Below are 21,457 nucleotides of genomic sequence, written 5' to 3'. Positions count from 1 at the left end.
AAAAAAAAAAAAAAATACACTATTTGGGCTTCCAAGAATGTTATGACGTTCTTAGTTCATATTTCCGGGGGGAGGCGCGGTAGTAGTAATCCCTCTACAGTCGCTCTATTCCTTGGGGTTTGTTGGACACATTCGGGTTTTCTTATTATGTTTGTACGGGTCAACCACTGAATGGTCCTCCTGTTAGGTCTTCACAGGTCAGCATGGTGATCCTCCAATCATCTTTCTACATGACTCGTTTCACTGTACGGTTTGGTCTGGATGTCCGAACGGTCAAGGTCACTGAGTTCAGGTCGTTTCTGGATGCATGGGTTCGGATCTCACTCTGGGCAGCGGTGATAGAGATGCATCAGTTTCTTTGGGTTGGTTGACAGATGGGAAGCTTAGCACCCCCCTTGACAAGGATGGACTAGGATGCACAGCCCTCACAACACATGTATGCCACCTACCTTGTGGTATCTCTACCAAAATTTCATAGGCGATTTGGGTATAGTTTGGGGTGTATTAAATTTTTTCTGCCCTGCCGTCCCCTTCGGCCTTCTGTTCTGGCTGATTGATAATTTCTCCAGGCTGTTTGTCTTTTCATTGTATATGGATGGCATAGTCTGCAGCTGTAGGTCTGTGATTTAGCAGCTTGCTTTCCTGCTGTGTTCTTGGGTTGGGAATCTCTCACCCAATATGAATACATAATTGAATGACTGTAAATAATGAATAATTATAAATAAATAAAAATAAAAAAAATTATAATTATTTCGGTTGTTATTTCAGTCGGTGTAAGGAATATTAGTACTCTTGAGTTGGGGGTCCGTCATTTATGATGATTCGGTAAAATGTTGGGCAGGTACCTCCCCTCCGCCTGGGTTGGTTTGGTAGGTAAGGTTCGTTGATATTCGTTTTATCTTCACATATGGTGGGCTCTAATTTTACATTAGGGTGGTTTCCTCTTTGATTTTGTGGTGTTCCTTTATGTATATTCAAAAAAAATAAAAATAACAATCTATATTTCCATATATCTATATATTAATAATAATGGTATATGTATATAACAGTGTTTTATGAACGATATCTTTTTTAGACCTAATTTTATGATCCTCTTTGTGGGTTGAGTTTTGGGCTAATTGTTTTTTCTTTCAGGTCCTGGGCTTTCAGCGTGTTGATGGTGACCTTTCATATATCTCCAGTGCAGCGAGGATCGCATGCACGGTGGGCACTCCTTGTTTTCGAGAGGTGAAGTCTTTGGACAGGGATCCAGGAATTCAGGTGGTCACAACTTCTTCTGTGTGTGCTAAATGTCCTGACGTCCCAGAACCTATGGAGTGTGGAGCCGCTCGGCGCCTTTCCTTCTTCGCTCATCCAGCGTGTCTGACATCTGCACTGGCTCACATGGCACAGGTCAAAGTGGGTGGAAGGAGTGTACAGGCCTTGCTGGATTCTGGGAGCCTCGTTACGCTTGTACATTCAGACCTGGTAGCTCCAGACCAGCTGAAAAAACAGTGCATGGGTGTTGTGTGCATACATGGTGATGCAAAAAGTTATGGTACAGCGGTGGTCCCCATTGAGACTCAGTTTGGTGTGACGTCCCATGAGGTTGGAGCATCTAAATCCCTGATGCATAGTGTCATACTACGGCGGGACTTTCCTTTGTTCTGGGACCTGTGGATGGTCAAGTTTCCACCTCAAATTTCCCTAAGTGTGGGGGATGAAACTCCGGCTAGCCTGCCTGACTTTGGGGATTCCGGTTCTGAAGTACCAGCCGGTGGACTGGCCCCAGTTGAGCCTGACCAGTTCCCCTTCTCTGTGCTAGTGGGGGAATCTGAGATACCTCAAGAGTCTGTGGAAGAGTTACCTATGCCAGAAATAAACTGCTCTCAAGATAACTTTGGCACATCCCAACTAAGGGACCCAACGTTAGCTCATGCTTGGAAAAATGTTGCTGTGGTTAATGGGGTTGCCCACAGTACGGGCTTGGAGAAGGTGTACCCTCACTTTGCCGTCAACCATGATCTTCTCTATCGTGTTGATAATATAAGGGGTGAAGTCGTAGAGCAACTAGTTGTTCCCAAAACACATAGGAAAGTGGTACTTGACCTGGCTCACAAAAACCCCATGGGAGGACACCTGGCAGCTGAGAAAACTCAGCAACGGGTACTCCAGAGTTTTTTTTGGCCTGGTATATTTGCAGAAATCAAACGATTCTGTGCGTCTTGCCCAGAATGTCAGTTGACGTTCCCTGCGCCTCATTACCGGGGACCCTTGGTACCGGTACCCATCATTGAGGTACCTTTTCACCGGATTGCAATGGATTTGGTGGGGCCCCTGGTGAAGTCTGCAAAGGGACATCAATACATTCTTGTGGTTTTAGACTATGCCACTAGGTATCCCGAGGCGGTTCCTCTGCGAAACACGTCAGCTAAAACAATTGCCCGGGAGCTGTTTCATATGTTTGATAGAACAGGCATTCCCAAAGAGATCCTGACGGATCAAGGAACACCTTTTATGTCCAACGTAATGAAAGGTTTGTGTAAGCTGCTGGGTATAAAACAGTTAAGGACATCTGTCTATCACCCTCAAACTGATGGGTTGGTTGAGCGCTTCAACAAAACCCTCAAGAGAATGTTAAAAAGGGTCGTTGAGGCAGACGGGAGAGATTGGGATTGCCTGCTCCCCTACTTGATGTTTGCTGTTCGTGAGGTGCCTCAGTCATCTACTGGGTTTTCCCCGTTTGAGCTTTTGTATGGTCGACACCCCCAGGGGCTTTTGGATATTGCAAAGGAGTTGTGGGAAGAGGAGACAGGCTCAAGAGGCCCAAAGTCGCATATACAATCGGGGAGCCAGACTCAAAGTTTTTCAGCCGGGTGACCGGGTCCTGGTTCTGGTTCCCACCGCGGAAAGTAAATTCCTAGCGAAATGGCAAGGGCCCTATAAGGTTGTAGAGAAAATAGGGGATGTGAATTATAAAGTCCACCAACCCGACAAACGGAAAAAAATGCAAATCTATCATGTCAATTTAATAAAAGCCTTGAAGGAACCGTTAGTTTCTATGGCGGCTGATTCTCTCAGCCCTGCACTTCAGGGGGGAGTTACTGAGGTGAAGGTCTCGGAGACTCTGTCAAGGGCACAAGCCCAAGAGGTAAAGGAATTCCTCCTTAGGAATGCTGATGTGTTTTCAGAGTGGCCAGGTTGCACTCATGTAATTAAGCATGATATTGTTACAGATCCACAAGCTCGGGTTCGCTTGAAGCCATATCGCATTCCTGAAGCCCGCAGACAGACAGTAGCCGGTGAGATCCAGAGAATGTTGGAGCTAGGTGTTATTGAGCCATCCCATAGTGATTGGAGTAGCCCTGTGGTGTTGGTACCAAAACCGGATGGGTCCTTGCGGTTTTGCAACGACTTTCGCAAATTAAACGAGATCTCAAAGTTTGACGCTTATCCCATGCCACAGGTGGATGAGTTGATAGAAAGGTTAGGTCCAGCCAGGTACATTACCACCCTGGATCTAACCAGAGGTTATTGGCAGATTCCACTTACTTCAACGGCTAGGGAAAAGACAGCATTTTCTACTCCACAGGGCCTGTTCCAGTATGTGAGAATGCCATTTGGGCTTCATGGGGCCCCTGCCACCTTTCAGAGGTTGATGGATGAAGTCCTCAGGCCTCACCGGCACTTCGCTTCGGCGTACCTTGACGACGTGGTGATATTCAGCTCGGATTGGGAAAGTCATCTTCCCAAGGTCCAAGCGGTGGTAAACTCAATTCGGCAGGCTGGTCTGATGGCCAATCCCAAGAAATGTGCCCTGGGCCTTGAAGAGGCACGATACCTAGGGTACATTATTGGTAAAGGCCTCATCAAGCCTCAGGCTCAAAAGGTACAGGCAATTAAGGAGTAGCCTCAGCCTTGCACAAAAAAACAGGCGAGGACGTTTCTGGGCATGGTAGGGTATTACCAGAGGTTTATTCCAGATTTTGCCACCATAGCTGCTCCACTTACGGACCTAATCAAGGGCAAAAGCTCAGGGGGAATTTCTTGGAACAAAGATGCTGAGGTTGCGTTCTGTAAACTCAAGGAGGTGTTATGCAGTAGGCCAGTTTTGATCGCTCCTGATTTTAAAAAAAAAGTTTGTTGTTCAAACAGATGCTTCCAATGTGGGCCTAGGGGCCGTGTTGTCACAGTTGGTGCATGGAGAAGAACACCCAGTGATATATTTGAGTAGGAAGCTAACCCCGGCTGAGAAAAACTATAGTATTGTGGAGCGCGAGTGTTTGGCCATCAAATGGGCTTTGGAGACTCTGCGATACTATCTGCTCGGCCGTCGATTTCAGTTAGTGACAGATCACTCCCCTCTTACCTGGATGTCACGGGCCAAAGATCATAATGCAAGGGTGACTCGCTGGTTCCTGTCACTACAGGACTATAATTTCTCAGTGGAGCACAGAGCAGAAAAGCTGCAGGCCAATGCTGATGCTCTCTCCCGAACTCATTGTATGTTCTTGGAAAGTGTCCGTACCCACGGGTTCGAACAGAGGGAGGGGGTATGTGACAGGGTGTCACAATGTTTTGCAGAGAAAGTGCTGGATGGTGTGTACATTGCACCAAGTTTCCGGCACTTCATGTGTTAAAAGGCTCCAGGAAGGTTTGGTTTTCTTTGTATCCAGAAGCTTCCTGGGAAAAAGAAGGCCAGTTTAGGGTCCTGGAGTTGGTCAGGGAAGAGTTGGGTGGGTTCCCTGACCACCCGGAGCCAGTCCGGGTTTTACCTGCCTGGGGGACTGCTCACACAGATGTACTAATTAAGTCAGCAGCCCTGACCCAGGAGCTCTCTCTCTGGGAGTCTGGGCAGTCTGTTTGAGAAGCTGCAAGCCTAGGAGCTCTGAGAGCGGTCGGCTTCTCTACCTAACTACTGAACTGTAAGTTGCTCTGTTTTCCCCTTGAAAATGCTCTTTGTGTTTTGTGTTATGAGTTTAGCTAGGGCTGCCGAGTGAGATAGGCAGGAGCCAGGCGGCTATTGTTGTTTTGGTTTTTGTTTGTTATTTTGAGCAACTTGCAAAATAAACTAGCAACACTCTGACGCACAAGCTACAAAGGTGTCGGTGTACCTGTTTCTGCCCAAAACAACCCCGCAGGAAGGTGTAACAGTTCACAATATATATATATATATATATATATATATACACACTGACACTGCTCCATCTAGTGGATAAACAAGTGTAGTGCACCCTGACTAGGCCTGTGTAAAGGTTATTTGCATGTAAAATGAAGAATATGACAGGAGATAAAATACAAAATACAGGCATATCACATGACATTAATACATGATGAAAGCACGTTTGCGGGGCCCACGGTTACTTGAGTGGGACACTGCACTGTGGCATTCTGCAGCATGCAGACCGACAAGGAGGGCAGGGGTGAAGACTGGGTGGAAGATGATGTGGAGGACAATGAGGTCCTCAACCCCACATGGAATCAAGGTCATGTGAGTGACCTGTCTAGTTCGGAGGAAGAGGCGGTGGTCGCACAGAGCCACCAGCACAGCAGAAGAGGGAGCAGGGTGAAAAACCGGAGCGGCTTTCCTCTAGACAGTACGCCTGCTACTGCACAGTGCAGCAAGGGACCGAGCACACCAAAGCCAGCTTCAAGGAGTTCCCTGGCATGGCAGTTCTTCAGACAATGTGCTGATGACAAGACACAAGTGGTTTGCAAGCTGTGCAATCAGAGCCTAAAGCGAGGCATAAACGTTCTCAACCTGAGCACAACCTGCATGACCAGGCATTTAAGTGCAAAGCACGAGATGCAGTGGAGTAGACACCTCAAAAACCAAGAAAGGTCTTCTGCTGCAGTCGCGGCCTCTTCATCCACCTCTGGAGTGACAGTGCCAACTGGCACCCCGCAAACAGAGGATCTGCCAGCAACACCACCATCTGGGTCACTAAGCATCTCCACAACGTCCCACATAAGCGTTCAGCTCTCCATCTTCCAAACACTGGAGCGGAAGAGGAAGTACCCACCTACCCACCCACGATCCCTGGCCCTGAATGCCAGCATTTCAAAATTACTGTCCTTTGAAATGCTGTCATTCCGTCTGGTGGACACGGAGAGTTTTAAAAGCCTTATGGCGGTGGCTGTCCCACAGTACGTCGTGCCCAACCGCTACTACTTTTCCAGGCGAGCCATCTCTTCCCTGCTTAACCAAGTGGGGGACAAAATCAGGTGTGCACTGCGCAACGCCATCTGTGGCAAGGTCCACCTAACTACGGATACGTCGACCAGTAAGCACGGTCAGGGACGTTATATCTCCATAACAGCACACTGGGTAAATGCAGTGGCGGCTGGGCCTGAGGCGGATAGCAGTTTGGCGCATGTCCTTCCACCACCGGGGATTGCAGGGCGCTTCTCTTTGCCTCCTGTTGCTTCCTCCTCCTACTCCGCTTCCTCATCCTCTACCAGCTCCTCATCCGGTCAGCGTAACACCTTCACCACCAACTTCAGCACAGCCAGGGGTAAACAACAGCAGGCAGTTTTAAAACTTATCTGTTTAAGGGACAAACCCCACACCGCGCAGGAGCTGTGGACTGGCCTTGAACAACAGACCGATGAGTGGTGCCAGTGAGCCTCAAGCCCAGCCTGGTGGTGTGCGATAATGGGCGAAATCTCGTAGCAGCTCTGGGATTAGCCGGTTTGACGCACATCCCTTGCCTGGCACATGTGCTGAATTTGGTGGTGCAGAGATTCCTTAAAAATTACCCCGACATGTCAGAGCTGCTGCATAAAGTGCGGGCCGTCTGTGCGCGCTTTCGGCGTTCTCACCCTGCTGCTGCTCGCCTGTCAGCGCTGCAGCGTAACTTCGGCCTTCCCGCTCAATGCCTCATATGCGACGTGCCCACCAGGTGGAACTCCACCTTGCACATGCTGGTCAGACTGTGCGAGCAGCAGCAGGCGATAGTGAAGTTTCAGCTGTAGCAAGCACGGGTGAGTCGCTCTGCAGAACAACACCACTTCAACACCAATGAGTGGGCCTCCATGCGAGACCTGTGTGCCTTGTTGCGCTGTTTCAAGTACTCCACCAACATGGCCAGTGCCGATGACGCCGTTCTCAGTGTTACTATCCCACTTCTATGCCTCCTTGAAAAAACACTTTGGGCGATGATGGAAGAGTATGTGGCACAGGAGGAGGAGGAGGAAGAGGGATCATTTACAAGGGTTTCAGGCCAGTCATTCACAAGTGGCTCCAAGGGTGGGTTCCTCCACCCACAGACGCCAGGTACACAATTTTCCAGCCAGGGCACAGTTCTGGAGGATGACGAGGTGGAGGATGAGGAGAAGGAGATAGAGGAGGAGGAACAGTGTTCACAGCAGGGTGGCACCCAAACCAGCTCATGGCCATCACTGGTGCGTGGCTGGGGGGATACAGAGGACACAGACGATAAGCCTCCCACAGAAAACAGCTTGTCGTTGCCTCTGAGCAGCCTGGCACACATGAGCGATTACATGCTGCAGTGTCTCTGCAACAACCGCCGAGTTGGCCACATTCTAACTTGTGCTGATTACTGGGTGGCCACGCTGCTGGATCCCCGTTATACAAGGACAAGGTACCGTCCTTAATTCCGTCACTGGAGCGTGATCGTAAGATGCGCGAGTACAAGCGCACGCTGGTGGCATTCCCACCTGACAGCGGGGGCACAGTGGAAGCACAAGGCGAAGGCAGAGGAGGGCACCACCAGCACCTCAGAAGGCAGTGTTAGCATGGCTGAAATGTGGAAAAGCTTTGTCAGCACGCCACAACAGCCAGCACCACCAGCTGATATGGAATGTCTTAGCAGGAGGCAGCATTTCACCAACATGGTGGAGCAGTATGTGTGCACACGCCTACACGTACTGAATGATGGGTATGCCCCTTCAATTTCTGGGTCTCCAAATTGGGCACATGGCCTGAGCTTGCCCTTTACGCCTTGGAGGTGCTGTTATCACAGACAAACGCAGCTTCCTGTCCACAGCCAATGTGGAGAAGCTCACGTTTATTAAAATGAACCAGGCATGGATCCCACAGGACTTGTCCGTACCTTGTGCAGAATAGACATGTATACTGGCCTTACCCAGCCATTGTTATACTCCAGCACAATTGCTCATTGTTGTATTTTTTATATTTCCCACTGTTTTGGGGTGTACCCTAATTTAAACCCCAAAATTTTTTTTAACCAAAAACCACTGTTCGCTACCTCCTCCACCGCTGCTTCCACCTACACAGCTACATCCACCACCTCCTCCACCTCATAGATCAAGATAAATTTTTTACATTTTTGCGTATTTTATTTTATTTTAAGTCATTTCACTAATTTGTCTGATACATTGGGTTACATATCCTAAATGTTTGGCTGTGATATACCCCTCCTCTACATAGTGAACAAGGAAATACATTTCACAAATTTGTCTGTTACATTGTTGGGTGACATTCACCAATTTTTGGCTGTGATATACCCCAGCTCTACCTAGTGGACAAGGAAATACATTTCACTAATTCGTCTATTACATTGTTGGGTGAAATTTACCAATTTTTGGCTGTGATATACCCCTGCTCTACCTAGTTGACAGGGAAATACATTTCACTAATTTGTCTGTTACATATTTGGGTGACATTCACCATTTTTTGGCTGTGATATACGCCTGCTCTACCTAGTGGACAAGGAAATACATTTCAATAATTCGTCTGTTACATTGTTGGGTGACAAATACTCATCTTTTGCGCTAGAAAGTACATTTGCGGCCTACACTGCATTTAGGACAGTACGAATGGTGAGGCCAGAACAAGTACAGACTATAGTAGATTGGGGTGCTGACAGTGCCTACAGTTCCTTTGCATTGTCTTCCACCCAGTCCCCTGCTAAAAGATCAGAGTTGGCACCTATAGCCCATGGCCATCTGTCTTTCAACTCACCCCCTTGCAAATCAGCCAAGCAGCCTGAGCCCCAAGTCTGCAGCAGTCTCTTATGCTTTTTGATGACTCTGTTGGCAGGGTTTCCATGGGCCATCCACATAGCCCTGCACCAGAAGTGGAAGAGATTGAGTGCACTGATTGAGTGCCCAGCCACCTATGTTTCAGGATGAGGACATGAAAAGACCACCGCAGCACGTCTCTGATGATGACAAAACACAGGTGCAAACTGCTGCAGCTTTCTGCAGTCTACAGACCGACAAGGAGGGCAGGGGTAAAGAGTGGGTGGAAGATGATGTGGAGGATGGTGAGGTACTAGAACCCACATGGAATCAAGGTCATGCGAGTGACCTGTCTAGTTCGGAGGAAGAGGCGGTGGTCGCAAAGAGGCACTAGTACAGCAAAAGAGGGAGCAGGGTGCAAAAGCGTCTGTTACATTCTTGGGTGAAATTTTACAATTGTTGCCGTGAATAAACCCCTGCTCTGCATAGGTGACAGGGACATCATTTTTGTAAAATCGTCTGTTCAATAGGTGGGTGACATGAACACAGTTTTGCCGTGAATAAACCCCTGTTCTGCATAATTGACAGGGACCGAAATTTTAAAAAATCGCCTGTTCTATTGGTGGGTGACATTAACCCATTTTTGCCAATGAAAAACCCCTGCTCTGCATAGGTTACAGGGACTTAAATTTCTAAAATTCGTCTTTAATTGACGCGCGCCCCCTCCTTTCATTTGATCCTTCCGCTTTAATAACTTGTCCCACAATGAATTACCGCTCGATCACATTTCAGCCATTGACCTCCCTTGGATGTGGTATCCCTTTCTCACGCTCCCTCTCCTGTGTGGAACCCCGATTCCCCGCTACCCGTGATCACCATGGTAGGCACAGAACAGAACATCGAAAGTTGATAGAGAAGATATCCAATTGGATCGTGGACATCACGGGGACGTGCAACATGGTGGAGCAGTATGTGTGCACACACCTACACGTACTGACTGATGGGTCTGCCCCCTTCAACTTCTGGGTCTCCAAATTGGGCACATGGCCTGAGTTTGCCCTTTACGCCTTGGAGGTGCTGGCCTGCCCTGCAGCCAGTGTATTGTCTGAACGTTTGTTTAGCAAGGCAGGACGGGGTTATCAAAGAGAAGCGCAGCCTCCTGTCCACAGCCAATGTGGAGAAGCTCATGTTCATTAAAATGAACCAGGCAGGGATCCCACAGGCCTGTTCTGTACCTTGTGCAGAATAGACATGTATACTGGCCTCACCCAGCTATTGTTGTACTACAGCGCATTTTCTCTTTGTTTTAATTTTTATATTTCCCAATGTTTTGTGGTCTACCCAAATTTAAACAAAAATAAATTAATTCATAAAATAAAATAAAAAACAAAAACAAAAAACAGTGTTGGCTACCTCCTCCTCCTCCACCACCGCTTCCACCTACACCGCCACATCCACCGCCTCCTCAACCTCCTACTCCATATGGACCTCCTCCTAGATCAAGATTATTATTTTAGATTTTTTACGTATTTTATGTTATTTGAAGTAATTTCCCTATACACATTTGTTTGCAGAACACTTGCCATGCTCTTAACCACATTTTGTTGCCATTTGCAGCCCTCTAGCCCTTTCCATGACTTTTTTAGAGCCATTTTAGTGCTCCAAAGTTCAGGCCCCCATTGACTTCAATGGGGTTCGGGTTCAAGTTCGGGTCCCGAACTCGAACTTTTTTGTGAAGTTCGGCCGAACCCATAGAACCCGAACATCCAGGTGTCCGCTCAACTCTACTAATAAGCCCTCTTTTTCCCCACTAACACATGCCAAAAAAATACTTTAGAACATATAACTGCGGCCGTGAACGGCAAATAATATTTATTTTTTGCCACTAATACATGCCAAAAAGGGCTATAATTTTCTCTCTTCAACACACAACAGCTAATAAGCCCCTTTATTTTCCCCACTAATATACGACAAAAAAAAGTCTTTAGAACATATATATAACTGCACCGCACAAGGGCTAATAAGACCCCAATAGCAAGAACCTGAAATGAGCAGCAGTATAATGGCAATTTGGATCCCCAGCCAGTGCAGCAAGGTGTAATAGGATTGTTCCTATTACCCAGGCTGTAAACACCCCTATTGGACCCTGTTCAATACTGTAGAATAATTCCTCCCTATCCTTTCCCTACACTTCTAATGCTCTTTCCCTGAACTTTTATTGAGCAAAATATAAGTTTTCAAGTCTTTCCTAGCACTGTCCCTAACGCCTGCTAATGTCTCTCCCTGCACTAAGTACACTGGAAAATGGCTGAATCCAAGATGGTTGAGGCTATTTATTGGGCTGTGATATCACAGGGCTGGCTGGCTGCTAATTGGCTGCATTCATGGCATTGTGGATGATCCTTCGTTCCCAGAGTTCCTTGCTTCATGTCCTAACATGTGCAGCAGCCATTTTTGGAAAAAATTGCGATTCGTTACCATGAAGCGTGAGGAAATTCGGATTCGGTGCAAATTGAATAATTCCTGAAATTCAGATCGAATTCCACTTCGTCAGCTTCGATAACAGTAGTCCATGGCACCTCGTTAGGGAATGAATCCCCCAGAATTAAAGCCCACATCTTTCTCATGACTGTCAGTACAGTGAATAGACATACACACTGCACTTCCTATAATCCATCTTGATTTCTGGAGACAGATTTCTCCTGTCAATTAGCAGTTGATGGCAAGATGGCATGATGGGAGACACCTAGTGCACCTCTTTATTCTTCAACTTTCAAACTAAAAAAATCGTGATATATTTTATCAAATGCAACATGTATAAATATTTTTTTCCCTGGAGCATCGCTTCTAATGGAGAACATGTTTACATGGCACCTGACAAAGCCATTTATGTCCAACTTTATGATATTTCTGTATCCAGTAGAACCCGCTCAATAAGTTAAGGAATGTAGTGTGTCTCGGATAACAGTTAGCTGAGCACAGCATCTTGGGAATTAAATGTTCATTTTGCACAGTCCCATGCTCACTTATTTCTTCAAAATACCTGCGGTGTCAAAATGCTCACTCCACCCCTTGATAAATAACTTGAGGGATGTTGTTTCTAAAATGAGGTCACATATTGGGGGGTTTCACTGTACGGGTACCTCAGGGTCTCTGCAAATATGATGTAGCACCTAAAAATCGTTCTGGCAAAATCCACTCTTCAAAAACCAAATGGTGCTCCTTGCCTTCTGAGCCCTACCATGTGCCCATACAACAGTTAACGTCCACATTTATGGCACCCGTCTATGAATTCAAGTAGTGTGGTGAGAGTCTCAGATAGCATAAGCTGGGCACAACATAGTGGGCACTGAAATACCATATCTGTTGAAAAATAGCTAATTTTCATTTTCTCTGTGTAAATATTTCAGCAAAATACTGCAGTGTCAAAATGATCACTCCCCTCCTTGATACCTTGTGAGATGGAGTCTCCGAAATGTGGACTTCTTGGGCTTCACATTATTATTTGGCCCCAGAGCTTCTACAGTTGTTGGCACAAGCAACGTAAAACACCACATTGTGCCTCAAAATGTGTATGGTGCTCTTATACTCGTTCGGGCAAATAGAATAAGAGCACATGTAAGGTGTTTTTAAAACCAGGAAGCACAGCTTAAGGTCTATTGCACACGACCGTATGGCTTTTTCAGTGTTTTGCGGTCCGTTTTTCACGGATCCGTTGTTCCGTTTTATGTTTCCGTTGTGTTTCCGTTTCTGTTACGTTTTTCCGTATGGAATATACAGTATACAGTAATTACATAGATAAAATTGGGCTGGGCATAACATTTTCAATAGATGGTTCCGCAAAAAAACGGAACGGAAACGGAAGACATACGGATGCATTTCCGTATGTGTTCCGTTTTTTTGCAGACCCATTGACTTGAATGGAGCCACGGAACGTGATTTGCGGGCAATAATAGGACATGTTCTATCTTTAAACGGAACGGAAATATGGAAACGGAATGCATACGGAGTACATTCCGTTTTTTTTGTGGAACCATTGAAATGAATGGTTCCGTATACGGAACACAAAAAACGGCCAGTAAACGGGGAAAAAAAAACGGTCGTGTGCAGGAGGCCTATATGATAGATTAAGGTCTCAAATGCACATGGGGCTTTTTCTCTTCTGAACCCTGCATTGTGCCTAAACAGCACCTCCTCATAAATTAGCCGTCTACTACGGCAGTGTAACCCTGGGTTCAGACCTGAGCGTTTTACAGCGCGTTCCCACGCGCTGTAAAACGCACAACAGGCAAGAACCAATGATTCCCTATGGGAATGGTTCTCACCTGGGCGTTTTACAGCGCGTACGGTCGCGCTGTAAAACGCCCGACGCTCAAACAAGTACTTGAGCTTTTTTTTGAGCGTTTGTCGCGCGTTCCCGTACATAGACTTTCGGGAACGCGCGACAATGTGTGTTCGCCTGTCTCTGTATGCGCGATTGTGAACGCCCGTACAATCGCGCATACAGAGCGCTCGTTTCAGAACGCTCAGGTCTGAACCCAGGGTTAGGAAGACAACTAAGACCGTCTTAGTAAATGTCCCTCCCTCAGGATAGGTTATCAATATCAGATCAGCAGGGATCCGATCAGCTGTTTGAAGAGGCTGGGCACCTCTTCCTAGGTTATGTGACATCACCATACATCAGTCATATGGTCTGGTGATGATCAAGGGGGTGAGCTGCAATACCAAGCACAGCTGCTATACGATGTAGAGTGCTATGGTTGGTGAGCACGGAGAAAGCCGTGGCACTCAACAGAGCTCTGATGTTAAATTAAGGCTACTTTCACACTAGCGTTTTTCTTTTCCGGCGCTGAGTTCCGTCCTAGGGGCTCAAATCCGGAAAAGAACTGATCAGGTTTATCCTAATGCATTCTGAATGGAGAGCAATCCGTTCAGGATGCATCAGGATGTCTTCAGTTCAGTCTTTTTGACTGATCAGGCTTTTCAGAAAACCGTAGCATGTTGTATTTTTACCTCCGGCCAAAAATCCTGAACACTTTGACTGAACGCCGGATCCGGTCTTTTTCCCATTGACTTGCATTAATGCCGGATCCGGCGCCGTGTGTTCCGTCAAATCGGATCCGGCTTTTGCATGTTAAACCCGAAAAATGTGAAAAAAAAGTTAAAGTCCATAAATGGCGGATCCGTTTTTTCCAATGCATTTTTTCATTGTGATCGAAATCCTGATCAGGATTCAAATGTAATCCATTTTCACACGTTTTTCCGGATCCGGCGGGCAGTTCCGGTGTCGGAATTGAACGCCGGATTCAAACAAAGCTAGTGTGAAAGTAGCCTAACAAAGATTTTTAACATTCTGTTGTCACTTTATCATTATAGGGTATTGTGTGCAGAATGAAGGTTAGCCCAAGGCCACAACATGACAAAATGTTAAAAAAAAAAATTTATGATATACAGTTTATATATAATTATATACAATTACAGTGTATATCACAGTTACCAGATGTACATTATTGGAGGAGATTTTTAATGCTTCTAAGCCATCCAGCTAATTCAGATATTCGGTATTAATCTTTTGTGTTAATCTATAGCTGCATACTATGACTTTGGTACATTTTGTGAATGTTTCTCTTTAAATTAATCAAAAGTGCTGCAGGCCACTCATAAGATAAGGAAAGACAATATTTGAAGAGCAAGGTATTTCTTAGTCAGCAAATAGAAGGAGAAAAACTAAAGCACCAGAACCTCTGCACTGTACAAAGTTCACATGGCCAGGGATGTCCAATGAAGCTGCTTGAAAGACATGTTCTCTAGTGATGATCGAGCATGCTCAGCTGAGTACCGATTCTGCTCGAGCATTGCTATCACCACAGGTCTTGTTCCTGCACACAGCTAAGATGAAGACAGAAGGAGATGCCGGGCTGCGCGATCAAGTGGATTAAGGTGAGTTAAATAATTTTTAATTTTTTTTTAATCCCTCCAGCGCTATTGTACTATGCATTCTGTATTCAGAATGCTATTATTTTCCCTTATAACCATGTTATAAGGGAAAATAATAATGATCGGGTCTCCATCCCGATCGTCTCCTAGCAACCGTGCGTGAAAATCGCACCGCATCCGCACTTGCTTGCGATTTTCACGCAACCCCATTCACTTAAAATGGGGCCTGCGTTGCGTGAAAAATGCAGAATAGAGAGCATGCTGCGATTTTCACGCAACGCACAAGTGATGCGTGAAATTCACCGCTCATGTGAACAGCACCATAGAAATGAAGGGGGTCAGGATTCAGTGCGGGTGCAATGCGTTCAACTCACGCATCGCATACACGCTGAATACTCGCCCGTGTGAAAGGGGCCTTAGAAAAATGAACAAGGCCTGGATTTCCCCTGACTTCTCTACTCCACCAGAAGAAAGCCACGACTGAACATAAAGGCACTTTAAATGTGTTACTTACAATGTACTGAATACTCTGTATTCCCATACACCCCTTCCGCCACAAAAAAGGGTATATGGCTGAATCTTCCTTTTCTCATCCTCCTCCTCCTCGTCCATCACATTTATGCCTTCTCATATAATTTTTCGGATGGTCAGCTCCCCAGCAGGCCCTCACCCATAATGTTTTAGATGGTCAGCTCACCAGTGTTAGCGCAATTCATGCGCTTCTCCTTCTTCTTTGTGTGGTGCCAAATCAATTAGAAGTATAAGTATGTGCATGCCATACAGCTTTATAATGAGACCAGACACACTAGGTGGTTTCATGAAAGCATCTTCTCATCTTCCCTGAGCCATGGTAGAAGAGCCCCTTTATTCACAGTACATTGACTTAAATAGCAGACATGACATCACAAAGGGGGTGTTCCTTAAGAAGAGACTATTCGCTCCTTAACCTGATAGGAGTGGTTTCTGCAACTTCAACTGAGTTTATAGGTATATTTGAAGACTGTAATGTAATCACCTCTTCCCCCTCCCTTATTGACCTTCTCATACATATGGTTTGCGGCCATCTAGTGGACAAAAATGTGTACTACAGAATATTCGCATTATATATGCATAGAATAATAAATCCATCTCTCACAAATCTCTCCTTTTGCGGGAAATAGACCAAAGGTGAAAAGGCAAAGTGAGGTACTCTCCCAACGCCCTAAACAGGTCCCCACAACTCCCTTTCGGGTTTGCCTTCACCTTGTCCTATTTACCCCGCAACCATCAACAAAGTTTTATTTACTTAAGGATGGAATAATCTTTGTCTTTGACAGGGGCACAGCACATATACATAGTGTGGGCATGGATGTATTATACATTTTCCAAAAAATTTTCCTAAAATGTAGAACTATATGACAGCCTGTTAAAACCAAATTCTAATAACATTGTAGTCGCTGAACCAGTTCCCAAAACATTATTCTGGCCATGATATTAATTTCAGAATTTTTCCCATCAGTTCATTTGATAAAATCCATCAGTTTCTTCAGATCCTTGGTGATCCTTCCATCAGGGGCCGTGTTGTCTGGAATGTAGATGCAGCAGTTCCTGTAGACCCCTCCTTTTTCTGCTGTCAAGGACCAGTCGGTTCTGTGGAGTCATCACTGGAAAAGAGCTCAGTTGTTAGAAACATAGAAACATAGAATGTGTCGGCAGATAAGAACCATTTGGCCCATCTAGTCTGCCCAATATACTGAATACTATGGATAGCCCCCGGCCCTATCTTATATGAAGGATGGCCTTATGCCTATCCCATGCATGCTTAAACCCCTTCACTGTATTTGCAGCTACCACTTCTGCAGGAAGGCTATTCCATGCATCCACTACTCTCTCAGTAAAGTAATACTTCCTTATATTACTTTTAAACCTTTGCCCCTCTAATTTAAAACTGTGTCCTCTTGTGGTAGTTTTTCTTCTTTTAAATATGCTCTCTTCCTTTACCGAGTTGATTCCCTTTATGTATTTAAAAGTTTCTATCATATCCCCTCTGTCTCTTCTTTCTTCCAAGCTATACATATTAAGGTCCTTTAACCTTTCCTGGTAAGTTTTATCCTGCAATCCATGTACTAGTTTAGTAGCTCTTCTCTGAACTCTCTCTAGAGTATCTATATCCTTCTGGAGATATGGCCTCCAGTACTGCGCACAATACTCCAAGTGAGGTCTCACCAGTGTTCTGTACAGCGGCATAATGTCATGGTCTTACCTGCTTGCTGCTCTCCTTCGTTTGACATGTGCTGGCGGCCATCTTGGGTCCTGGGTTTCTTGTAGCCTTCCACCCTGCGGCTCCTCCTTCCCCTGGGAGGAGCTGGATGCCTAGCTCATATATATAGGAGGTCTGTGGCTTCAGTTCCTTGCTTGGTCCTCTTGTGTTCACATGCTTCTAAGACTGCTGCTGCTTCTGGTTCCTGATCCTGGCTTCGTCTGACTACCCTGCTGGTTCCTGATCCTGGCTTCGTCTGACTACCCTGCTGGTTCCTGATCCTGGCTTCGTCTGACTACCCTGCTGGTTCCTGATCCTGGCTTCGTCTGACTACCCTTCTGGTTCCTGACCTCTGGCTTCGCAAAGACTCTGCTCGGTTTCACCATCCGTTTGGACTTTTGCTTTTCAGCTTTATTTTCAATAAAGCCTTCTTATTTTCATTTATCTCTTGTTGTACGTCTGGTTCATGGTTCCGTGACATTAGGACCAAGCCATGAATTCTGACGGTACAGGGCCATCCTCGCTACCCACGCTGGTTGCCAGACTTGATCAGCAGGATCACCTGTTGGGTCGGTTCGCTGTGGCGTTGCAAACCCTGCTTGAACGCACGGCTCATTTCGCTCCCGTTGCCGATGGGTCGGTTGTCGCTCCTGGGCTCGCTCCTACTGCCGCTCCGGTTGTTGCGCCAGAGTCTACCCCGACACCTGTTGTTGCGCCTGCGGTGTTTCGGGGTATGACCGGTTCTGCCCCTCTTCCACAGCGCTTTGGGGGAGAGCCAACTCAGTGCCGAGGTTTCCTTAACCAGGTGGGCATTTATTTCGAGTTGCTGCCACATGCCTTTCCTACTGAGAGATCAAAGGTGGGCTTCTTGATCTCGCTGCTCTCGGACAAGGCCTTGGCCTGGGCCAGCCCTTTATGGGAGAACAACAATCCGGTGGTTGCCGAGTTTTCCGGTTTTGTTGCTTCTCTTCGGAAGGTATTCGATGTGCCGGCTCGTGCTGCCTCTGCTGCGAAGCTCCTTATGTCCATCAGACAGGGTTCACGATCCGTAGCTGAATACGCCATTGAGTTTCGTACCCTGGCAGCAGAGGTGGGCTGGAATAATGAGGCTCTGGTCGCTGCTTTCTCTCATGGTCTCTCGGATGCCTTGAAGGATGAGGTTGCAGCTAAGGACCTACCAGTTGAGCTCGAGTCTCTTATTTCTTTCCTGATTTTGATTGACACCAGACTCAGGGAGAGACCTTCCTTTAAGGAGAACCTGCGGAGGTCTTCTAACAGATTGGTGCCTACGTTTGCTGTCCCACCCGTGCCTCCCTCTCCTCCCACGCCTCCTGGGGATGACTTGTCTGGGGGTGAACCCATGCAGCTGGGGTTTGCTCGCCTGTCCGAGGGGGAGAGGGCACTCCGGAGACGCGAGGGCCGATGCATGTACTGTGGTCTCGGTGGGCATTTTCGGTTGGCATGTCCGAACCGTCCGGGAAACGCTCGTACCCTGAGATCCTGTCGGGGGCAGATCTTGGGTGGAGTCTCCTCGTCCCCGGTTTCCCGTGTTGACAAACCACTGATCACTGTTGTCCTCTCCTGGGTCGGGGGCTCGGTGACGACCCAGGCGTTGGTGGACTCTGGTGCTGGTGGTTTGTTCATTGATAGTGTGTTCGCTGCCGCCAATTCCATTCCTCTGCAGGCTCGAGGTTCCCCACTGGCTCTTGAGGCGATAGACGGCAGACCCCTTCTGCCGCCACACGTGACTCATGAGACCCTTCCAGTGGGGATAGCCATTGGTGCCGTTCACAGAGAGTCGGTCTGCCTCCAGGTTATTTCGTCTCCACACTACTCGGTGGTCTTGGGGTACCCCTGGCTCCAGAAGCATAATCCGACTTTCGATTGGAGATCGGTCGAGATCCTCTCGTGGTCACCGCAGTGTGGGGCTAGTTGCATCCATGGGTCTGTCAAGTTGCTGAGTACTTCCTCGGACTCTCTGTTGCCTCCTGAATACGAGGAGTACCGGGATGTATTCGATAAGGTGCGCGCGGTTGCCCTACCTCCGCACCGCCCATACGATTGTGCCATAGAGTTACAATCTGGTGCCGTTCCTCCTCGTGGCAAAGTCTATCCACTGTCGGTAGCGGAGAATGAGGCCATGGAGGAGTACGTGAGGGAGGCGCTTTCACGCGGACACATTCGCAAATCTTCGTCCCCGGCAGGGGCTGGATTTTTCTTTGTGAAAAAGAAGGGCGGTGAGTTGAGGCCTTGCATCGATTACAGGGGTCTCAATCGCATCACGATCAAGAACGCTTACCCGATACCCTTGATTTCCGAGCTGTTCGATCGCCTTAAAGGGGCCACGGTCTTTACCAAACTCGACCTGAGGGCGGCATATAACCTGGTAAGGATCAAGGCGGGCGATGAGTGGAAGACCGCGTTTAACACCAGGACCGGTCATTACGAATCCTTGGTTATGCCCTTTGGGTTGTGCAATGCGCCCGCAGTCTTTCAGGAATTCATCAACGATGTTTTCCGTGACCTGTTGCAGCAGTGTGTGGTAGTCTATTTGGATGACATCTTGGTATATTCTGAATCCATGGAGGCCCACATTCTGGATGTCAGACGAGTGTTGCAACGGTTACGAGAGAACAAGCTGTTCGGTAAGCTTGAGAAATGCGAATTTCACCGATCCCAGGTAACCTTCTTAGGTTACATCATTTCCGCTGAGGGGTTCTCCATGGATCCTGAGAAGGTTTCGGCTGTCTTACAGTGGCCCCAGCCCAGTGGTCTTCGTTCCCTGCAGCGCTTTTTGGGCTTCGCCAATTATTATCGGAAGTTCATCAGGGACTTTTCCATGCTGGCCAAGCCTCTCACGGATCTGACCAGGAAGGGCAGTAATTCCCAGGTCTGGCCGCTCGAGGCCATCCGAGCTTTTGAGGCCCTAAAGTCCGCCTTTGTGTCGGCTCCGATTCTGTCGCATCCCAACCCTGGGTTGCCCTTTGTCCTCGAGGTGGACGCGTCTGAGACGGGAGTAGGCGCCCTTCTGTCTCAGCGTAGAACACCAGAGGGTCCTCTGCTTCCTTGTGGGTTTTACTCCCGGAAACTGTCTTCCGCGGAGTGCAACTATCAGATTGGTGACAGGGAGTTATTGGCCATCGTGCAGGCCCTTAAAGAATGGAGGCACTTGCTCGAGGGTTCGGTGGTTCCGGTTCTCATCCTGACGGACCACAAGAATCTGACCTACCTTTCTGAGGCCAAGAGATTGACACTACGTCAGGCCAGATGGGCTCTGTTCTTGTCACGTTTTAATTACGTGGTCTCCTACCTACCCGGTTCCAAGAACATCAGGGCGGATGCCTTATCACGGCAGTACTCCGAGCTGTCCAGGGAGGAGTCGATTCCGACTTCGGTCATACCTCCGAATCAGATCCTGGCCGCCATTCGCACCAGCCTGACCTCTCCCCTGGGTGAGCAGATTTTGGCGGCTCAATCTGGTGCTCCCTCTGGGAGACCCAACGGCAGATGTTTTGTGCCTGAGGAGTTGCGCACTCGGTTGTTGCGAACCTACCATAACTCCAAGACCGCGGGGCATCCTGGAAAGAATCAGCTGTCCTGGGCTGTTTCACGTCTGTTCTGGTGGCCTTCCCTACGTTCCGACATCGCCGCATATGTAGCGGCATGCTCCGTTTGTGCCCAGAGTAAGTCCCCTCGGCACCTTCCGTTGGGCCTTCTGCAACCCATAGCCACCGGGGAGCGCCCATGGTCACACCTGGGGATGGATTTCATTGTGGACCTCCCTGCATCCCGAGGCCATACGGTCATTCTCATGATTGTGGATCGGTTTTCCAAAATGTGCCACTGTGTTCCTCTCAAGAAGTTACCCTCTGCACAAGAGTTGGCCACGATTTTTGCCAGGGAGGTCTTCCGGTTGCACGGTTTGCCTAAGGAGATTGTGTCGGATCGGGGGAGTCAGTTTGTGTCCAGGTTCTGGCGCGCCTTTTGCTCCCAGTTGGGGATTCATCTCTCCTTCTCCTCGGCCTACCACCCTCAGTCCAATGGGGCCGCAGAACGATCCAATCAGGCCTTGGAGCAATTCCTTCGTTGCTATGTCTCCGATCACCAAGACGATTGGGTTGACCTCCTGCCTTGGGCTGAGTTTGCCAGGAACACGGCGGTGAACTCTTCCTCTGGGACGTCTCCCTTCATGGCCAATTATGGGTTCCAACCTGCCGTGTTACCGGAGGTATTCTCTCCCCAGGATATTCCGGCTGTGGAGGATCACCTTTCCGTCCTACGTGCTTCTTGGGTACAGATCCAGAAGTCCCTTGAGGTCTCTGCGCAGCGCCAGAGATTCCAGGCTGATCGCAGACG

At 47.7% G+C, this 21,457-nt stretch overlaps 1 pseudogene; it reads left to right on the top strand.

Moving 5' to 3' along the window:
- Positions 1–360: 360 nt before the first annotated feature.
- LOC121006189 lies at positions 361–476 on the top strand (annotated as a pseudogene).
- Positions 477–21,457: the final 20,981 nt, after the last annotated feature.

The sequence above is a fragment of the Bufo bufo genome, chromosome 6 (assembly GCF_905171765.1).
Source record: "Bufo bufo chromosome 6, aBufBuf1.1, whole genome shotgun sequence".
Classification (NCBI taxonomy): domain Eukaryota; kingdom Metazoa; phylum Chordata; class Amphibia; order Anura; family Bufonidae; genus Bufo; species Bufo bufo.
This window is presented reverse-complemented; position numbering and strand designations above follow the sequence as displayed.